Below are 16,819 nucleotides of genomic sequence, written 5' to 3' on the forward strand. Positions count from 1 at the left end.
AAATCAGTAATGATGTAATAGCATTCTTGAAGGCTGTTGAAGACAGCTGCCTTCTAGCACATGTCTTCATCTAGCCCATGTCCAACAGCAGCTTAGCTTCTCCAGGCTGGGTGAGGAATAAGCATCTGTACATCCTGGCCGCAGGTGAAGTTGCTTCCAGCCCTAGAGGTACGGAGCTGCTGCAAGATATTACAAGCATGTAAAAGCAGCCTTCTTTTCTCTTCCTTGCCATTCAGCTGCTTCTGACACCTTTCCTGCTGGAGGGACAGAGTTTTTGACTACTAACAAACATATTGCTCCTGACAAACGCTCACTTTTGAGTCTTTGGGGGCTTATGAGACACAATTCAGTGGCCTTTTGTGAAAAAAAAAAAAAAAACATAGTTATTTCATTTTAACACCTACCACATTCTAAGGGAGCCAATTTACAGAGGTATTATAGTAAGTGTCCTTCTGGGGAATATTGTCAGTTATTTAGTCACAGTATATCCCAAAAGGCTCTTTGTAGCATTTCTTAGGTGCAAAAGTTGCGTGGAATTTTTTTCCAAACAAAAGATAAATGCTTTTTCCACATTCTACGTTCTGCTTGTTTCAATGCTGCTAAAAATTGACAGGATTCTTAGAAAATCGAAACAACTGTCACCATAAGCCTTTCTACTTTGAACCTGATTTTCAGTCAACTTTAGTTTCCCATGACTTCATCTGAAGTTATGAGCTTGGAGGACTCTTGGAAGAATTGCTCTGAATGACTGGTAAGAGCTCAGAGACACGAGCAACTAGAAACGCATTTGTAAAGGCTCTCCTCGCTAGAGATTTCCAATATTTCCAAACATTCAGCTTTAGAACACAGCCTCAAATTTCTGAAATTTTTGGTAAAATAAGTGACGAAGTTTGCTCCAGTTTTATGGGATAGGCTGTGGGCTCTGGGAAAACCTGTACTCCAGACCAGCCTGCAGGAAACCACCCAGTGAGAATACAATTTTTCAGCTTTAACAAACTGCCAGAATACATTTCCCTGAGGTCTTACCGACCCACTCTAAAAGGAGTTGTTACAATGCAAATTTGTTTTAGAAGGCTGGAAACAATCCTGTGGTTCAAAGACCATATTTTTTTAACCACCTCTTACCCGATCTCCTGTTCAGTTCCTATAGCTGGTAGGACTCCTTTATACCACAGAAGTAATCACAGAGACAGGCTAGGGGAGGGGAAAATATAAATAAAAATGATTGAACTTATAACAAAATGAAACCATGCCTACTCACAGAAATGTCTGTATATAATAGAACCACCATCTTCTTTTTCTAACAAACACAAAATGGTACAGGTTACTTGCATAGCAATGTCGGCAATATTGATTGCAACAGGTAACCTGGCCAGTGCCACGGCAGAGAGGAACTTGTTCAAAGCACTTTCAGCTGCTGGGCTCAAGCTAGGTGTAACAATACACTCTTGGTCCCACGCAAATGCCCCACCTGTGAAAGGTGTCAAAATGTTCCTGCAGTCATGAGAATCAATTGATACCATGAATGGATTGCAAAATGATTAGTTATACAGCACACTTTTCACTCTCTTAACTGAGAAAAATGTGATATTGATATTTGTAAAGGAGGAAGCATTACAGGCTTGTAGTTTGAACAACTACAAAGAACCTCATTTCTCTGGAGCTCTTTGTTTCTAATCTACCTTGTTGAATACTCGTATTTTCATTTTTACTCAGAAATTAATACCCACTCACTTAAAACCTTAAAATTCTGGTCTGAGTGTCTCTTTCGTGTTAGTACTGACCTGCCTTGTGTAACATGCCTGATCTTAAATATCCCATCTCTAGTACTCAACTTGCCAAATCTTTATTCTGATTCTTTATTCAATTAATATTTCAGAATCCTACACAAAATGCAATGGTTTAAGTGAAGGAACACAGGGGACACTTAAATGGTGCTTTAAGCTCAAATACATCGTTTTGAGGAGGAATGTGCCCATGATTCTTGTTTTCTCGGGTAAAAGTTGAGGCTCTCTACCTGGAACTGGTCCACTTTCTTGTCTTTAAGAGCTGACTGACTGTTAGCCTGCAGGCTGGGACATCACCAGGGAGGTGTGATGCCTGGATTCCAATCCCCAATGCAGATGGCATTTCCTGATCTGCACAAGGTGAAGACTTCAGGTACATGCCTCCATTCTGGCTTAATACTGAGCAATTCTCATATGAACTGGGAGTTCAGATCTACTCAGGCAGAAGTATAAAATCAAATAATCACGGAATCAGGCTGGAAAAGACATCTAAGATCAAGTCCAACTGTTAACCTAGCACTGCCAAATCTACCACTAAACCATGTCCCTAAGCACCATATCTACACATCTTTTAAATATCTCAAGGGATGGGGACTCCACCATTTCCCTGGAAAAACTGTTCCAATGCTTGACAATCCTTTTGGTGAAGAAATTTTTCCTAATACTCAATCTAAACCTTCCCTGGTGTAACTCAAGTCTTACTGTTTGTTAGACACCAACACCCACCTCACTACAGCCTCCTTTCAGGTAGCTGTGGAGAGCAATAAGGTCTCCCTTGAGCTGCCTTTCTCCAGACTAAAAAACTCCAGTTCCCTCAGCTGCTCCTCATAATACTCGTGCTCCAGACCTTCACCAGCTTTGTTGCCCTCTCCAGCACCTAAATGTCTTGTAGTGAGTGGCCCAGAAATGGGTACAGAATTTGAGATGTGGCCTCACCAGTGTCCAGTACAGAGGTACAGTCAGTTCGCTGGTCCTGCTGGCCACACTATTTCTGGTACAAACCAGGATGCCATTGGTCTTCTTGTCTACCTGGGCACACTGCTGGCACATACAGCTGGCTGTCAACAAACACCCCCAAGTCCTTTCCTGCTGGGCAGCAGGGAAAAACTAGTTTTCTGAAAAAATTAAAACAAAAAAAACCCCATAACTTCAATTCTGAAAAAATATCTTCATCCACTGTAAAGTAGAGCTGCGGCAACTACCAGACAGAATTTTTTGTATGTCTTTAACTGTAAGGACATGTAGCCATATTTAAGAAGTTTGCCAAATAGTCATTTTCCTTTCAGATCAGATGAAAAAATCTCTTTTTGAGCAAAGGCATTTAGGTGAGTTTATGTATTTGTTCAATAGAGGGCTTTTTTTACAACAGACTTCTATTCTCAAGTGTTTGTGTTTAGTTTTAACTGCTGATTTTTTTTTTTTTTTTTTTTTTTTTTTTTTTTAGTATTTTAGGGTTTTTTTTTGTTTGGGGTTTTGTTTTTCCCTTTACCTTTTCACTCCTGCAAGGTGTTGGCATAAGTACTGGTAGACTGAACTTCTCTGGCAGGTGTTTTTCACATAACTCCACTACCTAACATAAGAAACATATATTTTTACTGTGAGATCATGGGCATTCTGTGTACATTTCATAACTATTTAAGTTACTTGGGAATGCTATAAAATATTTTTTAGCCTTTACTTTTTCCATAGGACAGCTTCTCTTTTCATGTCTTTTCAGTAAAAGGATGAGTATATTCAGAATTGGATTATTTAAAGGATGTCTGGCGATCATTTGAGTACAAGTCCCCAAATGTTGACATTTTCTTCTCAAAGCAAACGAGCATATCAGACTGATTGCAGTGTTTCAGGTCTGTTACTGAGCCTGAATTTTTATTATTTATTTTATCAGTTAAATCTCACTTGGCCAGGTCAGAATCAAGTGGCTATGTGCCACCTGATAATCACATCTAAGTTCTTCTGTCTGCTGTTTCCAGCGAAACATGTATTTTTCCTTTTAGATATGTTTGAACTTCTTGTTCCCCAGTATGTTAAAAGATACGGAATAGCAGGCTGCTGGGTTTGAGTTTCAGGCTGTTCTTTAATTCTTCGTTAAATTCCTTTTAGATATGTAACATCTCTTAGAATCATAGAATAATTTTGGATATATTCTTATCTAACACCCAGTGTTAAGGAGTTAAGTTGTGCTTTCTCTAGAGGTCTCAAAAAGCTAACTTTCCTTCCCCTCCCTCACCTGTCCCTTTTTAGCCTTCCTGTTCCATTTTAAAAGCTCTATTTTAAAATATTCTTCTGGTGTACATCTGCATTCAACATGACCAGCATCCAGAATGTAACCTTATGGAGACTAACTTGTTTTATCACCAAAGCATAGCTGCTTCCACATTTTTCCCTTCTTTTACCCCAATTTTGCTGTTTGGATTGCTCCTGTACAAATAAGCTTCTCAGAGGCTAGATGGCAAATTCTGGGAATACTGGACAAAAATGACAACACGTGAAAATAAAACTTCAAAGTAATCATGCTATTACTCTCTGCTCTTGTGAGACCTCACTTGGAGTATTGTGGGAAGTTCTGGTGTCCTTGACATGAAAAGAACATGGAACTGTTGGAACAAGTCCAGAGGAGGGCCACGAGGATGATCAGGGGACTGGAGAACCTCCTGTATGAAGATAGGCTGAGAAAGTTGGGGCTGTTCAGCCTGGAGAAGAGAAGGCTGCGTGGAGACCTCATAGCAGCCTTCCAGTATCTGAAGGGGGCCTGTAGGGATGCTGGGGAGGGACTCTTCATCAGGGACTGTAGTGACAGGACAAGGGGTAATGGGTTAAAACTTAAACAGGGGAAGTTTAGATTGGATATAAGGAGGAAATTCTTTCCTGTAGGGTGGTGAGGCACTGGAATGGGTTGCCCAGGGAAGCTGTGAATGTTCCATCCCTGGTGGTGTTCAAGGCCAGGTTGGACAGAGCCTTGGGTGAGGTGGTTTAGTGTGAGGTGTCCCTGCCCATGGCACGGGGGGTTGGAACTAGATGATCTTGAGGTCCTTTCCAACCCTAACTATTCTATGATTCTATGATTCTATTAAGTGTTTTCTGCAGTTTTCTGCCTAGAGTACCTTAGCCCACATATAAGCCACAACAATTGTCAACCCATTCTACCCTACAAACATACATGGAAAAGTAAGCTCTGCTTCAGCAATGTGACACATGCCTTTGGAAAAATATTTTCTGGAATGTTTCCCATAGTGCAGCACAGTCCTCAGGATGTACTAAGGATCTCTCCATGTTGCACTTTGCATTGTGGGAAGTGTCGTGATTTAGTAGTGCCATCAATTGTCTGTGAATGATTGGTGTAATAAGATCTTAGTAATGTTTAAAGAACATGAGCCAGCTAAGTAAAAATTGTCTTTTGTTCTCGTTAGGCAGCCATGTATAATGTTGCATGAGCTGAGTGTGATAATGGTATTTGTAAATCATACATTTGAAAGGAGCACAAAGGATCAACTCAAATGACAAAAAAAAAAAAAAGTGGAATGTGAAATGGAATGTAGTCAGTCTGGAGTTATATAGGAGGCTAGAAAAGCTTCTGTAAACTCGTATACCAGCTCAAATCTCCACTGCAATTTTCTACTCCACTTGCAACATACAACGTATTCACAGTGGCATAAAACTGGGATTAAATGAGAACAGTTAATTTCTGCCATTTTCTCTTCATTTTAAGGGTTGAGAAAAATCAATTTTTTCATAAATAACCTTCAAAGTTCACCTTATTATGAGAAATGAAAAAAAAGTCTTCACAAAATACTGTTGTGTTAGTAAATGTTGTCTCATTTAGCTGTAGCTGTGAATAAGAGCTGGCAAAGCTTTCACTGAAAAACTCCAAATCATATGAAACATCTGTTTTTTTAATTCTATTAAAATCCAAAACTCAGCCCAGGTTCTTCGAAAGTCTTGCTGAACTTCACAAGCATTTTTGTATTATGAAACATAGTTCTGAGGAAAGTTGTCTTGATTTGTGGTTTTGAATGGACATCATGCAAAATCTCTGGACTTTTCACAAGATTTGATGAAACTTGGTGATTTTGACAAGATCTTTTATTTAAATTTCTGGGGTTTGATGTCAGCAAAGACAGAAAAGGCAGTGTTTATATGGTCTGTACTGATTACAACCAAAACTCATGGTGAGTAGAAAGCCAAAAGTCCTTTGAACGCCAGTAAAAGAAGATTAGCAAATTATTTGTTATCCACAGATTTTATGAGACAGTAACATAAGCTAAAACATGTTAACTGTGAACAGTTTGGTTCCAGATTGGTTTAGGGTACATTTTATGAAAAGTAAATAAAAATATATAAAAGTTCTGTGGTCACAATATCAGACGTATAGTTGTGAATGTAAATGTTGATTAACTCTGCCTAAAGGAGTGATAAGAATTCAAGTTTTCTGATTCCATCTTTTTTCCAGTTTGTCCTGAGAAAAGCCTATTGGGAAGAAAGAGAATGAAAATAAACCACAACAAACAAACAAACAAACAAACAAAAAAGAAAGCAGTGAGACATTAAAAGAGCTAGTGGGAAAAAGCTCACCCATTTCTTATCCACAACTTAAGTTTTACAGATCTGCAAATAATCATTACTGTAGGGATTTTTAAATACCTAAGTTTTAAAAAGTCTAAAATACTCTCCAGATCTTACTCTGGTCAAGTGCACATATTCACAATTACTTACCTGTAAGTTGAATTAACTTATGTATGTGAACGGTTGATTTTACTTTGAACTTTATGTGCATGATTATTTCTCACTAAAATTTCAATGATGTTTGTGTTTACTAATTTTTCTCAGCATTCAAATACCAGCCCAGGAAACTGCTATATATACAGATCCCAGGGTTTCCCAGAGCCATTGTCAAACTCCATGAATGCTGCTGACCACAGCAGAAAAGGTCACATCAAGGCACTGCTGTCACCTGAGTGAGACAAAGCATCTACCACCGAGATCTCAGGTATGTGTTTGTTCTTGCTTGATGCCTACTTTTTATCAGTGTATTTGCCAGTCATAGCACAGCATTCCTATACGAATTTCAACTGTGTTTATACAAGTACGTTTTAAATTTGGTTTTGGGGGTTTTTTTTATCTTTTTTTTTTTTTATCAGTTCAGGAGACAGTCGTCCATATTAAATGGAACAGAAACAATGGCATTGTCTTGCAGAATAAGTATTCTGCCAGGAGGAAACTGAACTAAGACTTGTTTGACAGCAAATATTTCCCTCCACTTTTGCCACACCCTGATCCATAGACAAGTACCTTAATCCGAATATCAGAAAATATCTAATGCAAATATTGCTCTCAGATTTGACACAAAATTATTTTCCTTGTAGCACAATATGCTCTGCTTTGTTGAGTTCCTTTTATACTACAAAAATATTCTCATATTTTTAACATTAAATACCATTTCTGATTTTAGTTTAACCTTCCTTTTGAATCAGTCCTGTACTGAGGATGGTACTGAAGTCTCAGACACAATTTGGCTGTATGTCTTCACACAGGAATAATAGAACCTTGATTTGACCTTCCTCTGTCTGTCCCCTCTCACCTTTTGACAGGCCAGCAACGGAGCAGTGACAGGTACAGCTTCCCATGAGTGCAGGGGACATAATTCAGAATACCAATTTTTTAAAAAGGTGCTGCAAGAGGTTCCAAGCAAAGGATGCTGAACATTTTTCTGATCTCCTTGGTGAAAGGCAGTGGTCAGGATGCAGTGTTTGGCCTGAAACATCGGCTAGTAACCTAAGAGGAAAGCTGAGAGAAAAAACACAAAATTTGTTCTTTTGGAGAATTCTAATATTTTTATGTTTAATTTCACACTGAATAAAAAACTTAAATAATTAAACTCGCTGTTTTAGCAGCTCAAAAAAACAATGTCCCAAGCAAAATTAATAACTTTTACAGGACAATTTTGTCTGGGTCTGACATAAATTTAGCTTTGCCTGAGATGCACAAGTGCTTCGTGGGGAGCTCTTTGGCTCCATAAACAAAACACTGCTCCACTTTAGATCACAAAACCTTTATAATCAACCCCCATTCTTCTTTTTTTTTTTTTTAATTTTATTATTAATTAAAAAGCATTTTGAGAGGAAAAGTATTTGCATTTAACAACACACAGCTACTGCCAGACTCAGCTCCCAGCCCCCAGAATCCCCAGTAGTGAACTCATTGTACAGAGTCATCAGGTTTATTCACACCTTTCTCTCATTTTGCTGGTAATGCTACAATGACCTTTAGGGTATTTTAATCCAAAGTCGTTTGCAAAAAGTTGAAGGAAGATTTTAAGACACTGAATGTGGGAAGATAAGGATGACAAATGAAATTCAGTATAAATACATGCAAAAGAATGACTGTGTGAAAATTATATGTGCACAGTGGGGGATTTTTCTCTGTTACTGTTATTCAAGAACTCTTGGAGACATTGATAGTTGTCAGATAGTTCAGAAGTGATAAAAAGACAAGGGGAGCAGGAGATTTGAATCTGAGTCATTAGAAAGAAATAAAGAATGAAAGGAAAAAGCAGAATATGCAGGATTCACTTAGTATTCACCAAATCCAAAGCCAAGGCTCCAGAATGAGTGAGTCATTTTCAATATCTGGACATACTCACTCTTTCTCTTGGTGATGCAAGAACCAAGGACATCCGTTTAAATTATCAGGCACCATTTTCAAACAAGGATGTGTTTTTTCAGATACAACCTTGTGGAATTATGAAAGAAATCGCTGTAGGATACTGTAAAGTCCAGTTATAGTAATGGTTTATATATCAGATCTTTCACATTGATGGAAAATAGAGTATTAGATACAACAGTAGGGATGCTATCTCTGTGGTAGGGTATCACTAAATCTTCAATGGATAGAGGCTGGAAAGCTATCCCATTTTGCTATTTTTCAAATAAACATCCACTAGTCACTATTGCTGCAGACATGGTACCACATACAAAATATTTCCCTGATCAGTACAAATTCAGTTTACGTTTCTGTTGGCAACCAGGGGTTAAAATTCCATTTACTGAAAATTCCATTGACATAGACCTAAGCCTATGTCAATGACAAGCATTTCTGAGAATCCTGCTATAAGTGAAATACAAAGTGATTCTTTGGTTACTAAGACCAATTTGGTAGTAGTGACTATATATAGATCCTTACTTCATTATTTGAGCACCGCACTTTCACTATGTATATGCTAGGCTGTGTTTACACAGAGCCAGCTGTGGTGCAGAACTGAATTTCACTTTTGCTGACACTCCTAGTAGAAAGAGCCCTATAACATTGCAACCTGTAGGTTTGGTGATGTATTCGGTTTTAGTATACTGTGATGGTGTTTTCTTTTTCTATTTAATTGAACAATAACTTTGACATGTATTAGAACTGTTTAAATATTTTCTTTAATCTTATATTTCAGTCTTCTACTTTTTTTTCTCTGCTTAGCTAATTGTGCCAAGGGTTGTTCTAAGAAATTACAATTGTTTGTTTCATTCTTATCTCACTCTGAGTTTTATGTGCCCTTTGACAACAACAAAACCTTTATGAGAGCTGGAAAGTTTTTTGAACTTGTTATTTCCTACATTTCTGACAGGCCTTCTTGCTCCAGAGGGTAAAAATAACTCAATAATGTGCCACGTTGTAGGATGATCTTGAAATAGAAGGATAATGAAGCTCAGCTCTTTTTTTTTTGTTTGTTTGTTTTGGCTTTCTGTTTGTTTTGTTTGTGAGTTTGTTCTTTTTTCACAGAGCATCTTCTTTTGCAATGAACTGTAGAAAGAGTTTTGAAAATGAAGTAAACAAATATAATCAAATAAACCATCCTGGTCTTAGGCACTTTATTCTCTGTCCAAGTCTCCCAATTCAGTGCCACTGACAAATTCACATCTGCTAGCTAATCACTAAACTTTTTAGATACCTAAATTCCTGTAGATAAATTCACGCAGGATACATAGGAACAGAAAGGGGTTTCTGAACTGATGGGAGCCCATATTTGGTCCATGTCCCAAGAGGCTACAAAGCAAAAATACCATAAAATTTGCTCCAAAAAATTGAAGTTGGCAAACATGACACAAAGCTCAGTGTGTGCTCCCTACTAATATGAGGACACAAGCTCAAACTTGCTCTTCAAGCAGAGAATTGGACCTCACTGTTCACACGATAGGCCTGTGTAGCATTCATCATCATTCCTTTCCTTTGGCACTGAATACCGAAGGAAGTTTCAGAGCTGAGGATTCTGACAGAAAACCAGTTTCAGGCCCCTATCCAGCTCAGCTGTATTACTTGATGTGTCTAAACCTCACTCCTTTCCTCTGCATTTCACCTCAATGTATCTTTGAAGTTCACTGGTGAGGAGGTTTCTGAGGGTTGCTATGTCAGGTAAAATGCAAGTGAAGCTAAAGATCTAACTCCAGTTCTTCATCACTCTGGTTGGACACCAAAGGCTGTGAGCTTTAATATGGAAATGTCTTTGGTGAACTTTCTCATCTATTTTCATTTTCATCTATTTTATAATGCCAGGTAATTTCTCAGCCAAACATTCTTGAACACAAGAGAGTAATACAGCAATGAGGCGTATACTCTATTTTCAAGTAACAGATTATTCCTCCACAAGGTATTGTTGCAGAGAATTCTCTTCCCACACAACACAGCTGAGTGAATCAATCTAGATTCAGAAAATGGAATCTTAAGCATATCATTTGTTAGGAAAGTTACAATAGTATAAACAAATTGTGTCTATAAAATCCATTTAAACTTCTGTGCATTTAACCTCCACTCGAGTTCACCTTTACTTGTTATCACTTTCATTTGCATTGGCAAGTTTCAAAGGTAAATCAAGATGATTTAAGGAAAGACTGAAAAGCATTGAGCATATGTACGTATACGTAAAAAATTGGTTAATTAGCTTTATGGAGTGAAACTAACCTATTCTTCTACATTGTTACCAAAACCAGTGAGATATTTGAAGGATGGATAACTATACAATTTTGCCATCAATCTACAGATTTGTGAGAACAAAGTCCAAAACACTGAAGTATTAGTGCAAAAACTATTAGCATTCCAGTACTTTCAGGCTTTGGAAACAAGAAATTTGATGCAAAAACTTAGAAGCAGTGGGATTTAAGTAGAGAATGCTTTTTATGCTTTTCAGCTGGATGCCACCAACTGAATTCTGCTTCTTTTTTGTTCAGTTCTGAGTAATTTTGAAAAGTACATCAGAAAGATTTCTTTTTATTTAATTTGTTGCCTTTAGAAAATCCAAGCGCTAATTAAAACAAGTCAAAAAAAAAAAAAAAAAAAAAAAAAAAGGAAGTAGGGACAAGAATCCTTTGCAAAGAAGCCCTCATTTTATGATCATAGCACAATACAGTAATTAAGCATAAGGACATACAGGTGTGTTCCCAGTCTCCTGGGGTCCATGAAATCCTTTCTCTTTGTCCCAGTGAATTCTGCCTAAGAAACCAATCCATAGATGTCATGTAGGTATGTCCTCAAATTGTCTAGCAAGAACAGTAGTAATACTGAAGTCTGGAATTTGGTTCTCAACAATGAGTGTTTGGAAACACAAAGCAAAACTGAGACGGAATTAGAAAATTATATGGCCCATCCCAGAAAGTCAATGGTACCAGCTATGAACGTATGCTTATTAACACTGCTGACAGCAGCTAGCAGGGAACCAAACTTCATACAGTGAGTCAGTCATTTGGAAGCTTACTGCTTTTCTTAACCCTTCCAAAGTATAGCTACCCAGCAACCAGAATTTCAGATATAGTGGCAAACCTATGCTTATGTGTACACATGCACAAATACACACTTGAATGAAAGGTCACTAGTTATGCAGTTGCAGCCCAGAGGAATACAGTGCCAACAGGAGAAGAGCTGAAATAGCCAGAGAGAACAGTCCTGGTTCATCACAATCATAGGCTGGAACACCCAACACTCTAGTTTCAAAGACAATTCTGATAATTAAAGTCTCCAGGGAAACTATTAAATATAGCAGCAAATCCTGACCATGGCTGCTGTACAAGGATGGGGAATGTGAACTGCCTGTGTGACCTAAAACTCCAGATCCAGAAGCCTGGAGAACATCTGGGCCATGTGGATGCCCCATGGACTTCCTTACCTCCAAGGCTGGGCCAAGAGCTAGTTAGGTTAGCTAGCACCAGACTAGCTTATTTGGTTGCCTCATGCAGTCTCTAAACGCTTTCAGCCATCATATTTAAATCAGTGGGATCATCTGCAGAGAACAGAACAAATTAAGGAATTGCCTAATTTAGAGTTTAGCATAGACAGCATTACTATGAGGTCCTAAATATTTTGCATTTATTTTTCACTTCCTATTAACATACATTATTGCACATGGAAATAGCTTTAAGAGACTGATACATAAAAAAAACCCACAAATAGATGTTTCTTCCATCCTGAACTTAAAAAGAGTTGTTCTCTTCCAGCAGAATTTTTAAAATCAAAATTCTGCATAATCAACAGTATTATCTTAAATTATCATCTGCTGGAATGAGACAAATGCAGGCAAAACGATCTGCTTCTGTTAAGAGGGCACAACATAAGCAGATTAACAAAAGGTCAGTTATACAATCTTTCTAGTTTTGAGATATGTGACAAAGGATGGTACCTTCTGTGGTCCATAAATAATCAAATATTAAAGACTGAAAAAAAGAGCAGTAACTTTTTATTTTGCAATATTTATAAAAATATTTGCTAAAAACCTGGAAACTGGTTTACACTTTTAGCGCTTATATGTAACAGTTTGAATTGGTTGATGATTTGGCTTTGTGAGCAAAGATTTGGGAAGGGCTTTAACCACGCTTACTGCAAACACGATGACCAGGGGCATGTGGGATAGGCAAATCTGATTGGAAAAAAATGTTGTTTAGGTAATCAGGAAGTGTCCAACCAGGACTGTCATCTCCTGGGGCAATTTCGAGCAACCAATGCCCTGGTCAGGCCGCATGCAAGGTTGGATCTGCATCTCCCTATGCACCTTGTCACCTGCCATTTTGACCCTCGCCTGTCCATACAGACAAGTGAGCATAAGCCCTTCCAGCTTGTGCAGTGGCTTTTTCAGGTGAGGCGCAGCCTGCACAGAACTGGCCCCACCCTTGACAAAGTTGCACTAAATCTAAAGTATCTAAATACCCTTCTAGTCAATACAATATAATCTGTGTGAGCTTTAGACATATGAGTTATCTAATTCCAATTTTGATAAAAGGGTCAGTTTCAAGTATAAACATACATAAAATACCTCATATGGGATTAGAGAGTCATCTTTTGTGCTACTGAATACCTGGAACAATAGCCCCTGATAGCAGCCACATCAAGATCTTTCCATTCCCTCTACTCAGGTGCTCATTACAGAAATTCACATCCTGGTGCAATAACAACAAACGTTTTGAGCATTTTGTTGCTGTTGTTACTGATTTTAAAATGTACTTCTTGACTTTCCTACGGGAAAGAAATGCAAAGGAAGATCACTTTAACTCCCTTGTCTTTTTAGCCAGTCTTTAAATAATTACTTGAATTACAGGTCATTCAGAAGTGCCCTGTAGCTCCAGTCTAGAGTGCCCACTTGCACTCTACAAGCTAGAACCTGCCTGTAAAGATGGAGGCTCAGCCTGGTCCAGCGTGACAGCACAGCCAGGCCACACACAGGGACCCAGGGATGCAGAAGTGAGGGAGTTTCTGGTAAGTGATACTGGTTCCCCAGGGACCACATTATTTTAACTTCTTGCTCTCTGAAAAGGGAGCAAGAAGCGCAGAACTCACAAATTCTGCATTTGTTAGTGGGTTTCTATGCTGTTTGTTAAATTCTATATATCATCTTTAGAGGAAATGATACCTCCCACCAACTATACAAGAGTGGTCAGGTGGTACAATTTCTTTGTTTCACCAGTGCAGAGACAGAAAACTCACTTTATGCTTTGCAAAACCTGAACTAGAGGTGCCTATTGTTGTCTTTCTGGATCACACCCTAAGCTCCTGATCTGAAACTTGTTCAGGTTGATAGTCAATACTGAGATCATGAAGCTGCAGACTAGGTCATAAAATCTCCAGTCTTCAAGAGTATTCAAACCCCTTTACCCTTATCTGCAGGAACTCCTTATTTAGCTACTAGACGTGCTGTTTTACCCTTTTGTAAAAAGAAGTCCAAAGTAAACCTTGGGAAACATACATCAGGCTAAACACTGATCTTCATCCTCCCCAACAGACTTGGCATTCTCATCGTGTCACCCCAAACAGATTTAGGAAAGATTACCTTTAAAACAGAAACTCTTGCTAAAGAAATATTCTTGAACACCTTTTTTCAATGTTGACTGTACTTTCTGTGCTTCCTATGCTACAGTGAATGTCCTCATTTTAGGGAGGGTTTTTTATGGAGTTAGCAGGTGTCTGTGAAAATGTATTTTTTTATATGATTAATGCAGTTTTTTAACGTGTGTCTGAGTTTGCTCGCATAATATAACCCTTGTAAAGTCAAAATCCAGAGGAGCTGGCATACAAAATAGTGCCTGTAGGAGCATATTTCTCTTCTTTTGGTATTAGCCAAAAGTCAAAGATACATCATCAAGTGGCTGAATTCTAAAATATATCTCTTCTTTTGAATTAGGTTTAATTGATCTCACAAACCAATCTGCCCAACCTGAACTCCACCCTTTCCAAAGGAAAATCCTTGCAGAATTTTAGCCTTTACTATCATACCACAGAGGTGTAGAAAATGACACTGGGAAGGAAAAGCTTGGAGAGTCAGATGTTTCTCTGACACAGGCAGGATCCACTATCTCTTGTAAGTGCTCACAAATGTTTATCCAAACTGCTTTTAAAAACCTTTGGTGATGAGAACTTCCCCAGCTCCCAGACCATATAAGATAGTGCTTAATCAAACCTTCACATAGCCAGAAAGTTTCCATAATATGAAAGTTAAATTTTCCTGCTGTAATTTAATCTCTTCCCATCCTCTCCAACAGTGATCTGAAGAACAAATCCTATTCTCTCTCTGAGTGATTTATAAGCTTGAAGACTGACATTTCTCTCTCACATCGTCTTTTTTTAGACCAACCAGTTGCTCTTAAGCCATGTTCATAGGTCACTATTTCTATGTCTTTATTTCTAGACTTCTCAATATTATAATAGACTTTATGATTGGGATGGGATAAAGGTCTTGGAAGAGGAAGGCAGGAAAAAGTGAAAGGTTGTTGGTTTTTTTTCTTGTGAGTGAACTCAGGATACAGTCCAGCAGTTTAAGCCTGTCTTGGCAGGAAGGCACAGCATGGAAATCCCAAGTCATTCACAGGGAATAGGATTTAGTTCAGCATGAGCTAGGGACAAGGAATATATTCTTCACACTGATTTCTAGGGGTCTCCTTTGGCCTTATCTTTCTAAATATGTGGTGAACAAAACTGGAAACAGTATTCTGGCAGAAACTTCTCAAGTTTCAAAGAATAATAATTTAATCTTTTGTGTAACTGAAACTTCTCTTTATACATCTTTTGGGTTTTCTTCATATATTCCAAGATGATGGTTCTCTCTTTTTTGTAAAAGCATGATGTTCTTGAGCTCTTACAAAAAGAAACTTTGTGTTCAGCTTAATATATTTTATAAACACTAGTTTCTATTTCACAGGTCTGCTGTAGTTCTTCCTACATTTTTGTCCTCCTAAATATGGATCCTTTCATACATCCTTGTAGCATTTAATCTTTCTTACTTTTTTCAGATCGTTTCTCCAACTGGTCAAAATCACTGTGAATTCTAACTCTGGACCATAACAGTCTTGAAGTTCCTTCCATCTTCACTTCATCACTAGGGATGAACATTTGCCCCAACAGCCTGTATAAAACAAGTAAAAAGATCTTCCCTCATGCCCAGCTGCAATGCACTGGCTTCCGAAGATGAGTTGCTTGTCACCCTCCAGCCTGGTGATGGTTGCCTTCCAGTGGCGCTGAGAGTACAGCAGAAGTGTGCACAGAACACTTCAGGATGGAAGTTTCTCCCTACAGAGCCATATGGCCACAAGCAGATAACGTTGTGAGCAGCATTCATTAACAATTGCCAAATCTGCAGCAGCTGGAGTGTGGGATAATTTAAAACACAACTGATTTACTTCCTGCAGCCTTGAAAAGGAGGGATCAGTTGGAACCCAAATGCACAATGCATTTCTCTGGATTTATCAAATGGAGTGCTAATCCATTGTGCTTTGCACGAGTGGGTATAATCCCAGAGCTCGCAAAGAGAGTGCAAGGGTCACAGCCAAGGATCTGGCAAGCTGAGAGAGGAGGATCCCTCCATCCACAAAGGACAGGCTTGTAAGCTGCACATACAGCCACACACCTTGGTATTGTGCATCTCATCCTGCAGTTTGGCATGTGGCTGCTTGGAAGCATTCCTGTGTTTAGTAAATAACTCAGGCAAAGGGCTTGGCTGGCTGAAGAAGAAGGATGACTTGGTTTCCCCTGGCAAGTGGATGCGAACCAGGCTTCTCCTCTAAGCCTCCAGGTTACAGAAGTCTGGTCTCCTGCCAGCTTTCACTGAGCATCTGTCCTGTGTGTTTTTCCAGTACTCTCCCCAAGGGGGTAACTTCTGTGTGTGTGTGTGAGATTGTATATATGTAAGAGCGATGGCATATTGAAAATGTGGGATCTGAGCACGATGTGAATGGTATGGAATAAGGAGTGGATACTGTCCTGGGTTTAGCAATAGCAGTCATATTTTTCTCCTTCTTAGTAGTTGGCAGCGCTGTGTTTTGACTTTCGGCCTGGGAACAACACTGATAACACTGATGTTTAGTCTGACCAAGGACATTGTGAGTCTCATGCTCTGCCACGGAGGAGGGGAAGCCAGGAGGAAGCAGAGACAGGACACCTGACCCAAACTACCCAAAGAGGTATTCCATACCACAGCATGTCATGCCTGGGATGCAACTGGGAATTACCTGGAAGGGCACTCACTGTTTGGTCGGGCTCGTTTCAGCAGGTGGTATCGTATTCTCTTCCCTTGTTATTTC

This window comes from Lathamus discolor, chromosome 5 (genome assembly GCF_037157495.1).
Source record: "Lathamus discolor isolate bLatDis1 chromosome 5, bLatDis1.hap1, whole genome shotgun sequence".
NCBI lineage: Eukaryota > Metazoa > Chordata > Aves > Psittaciformes > Psittacidae > Lathamus > Lathamus discolor.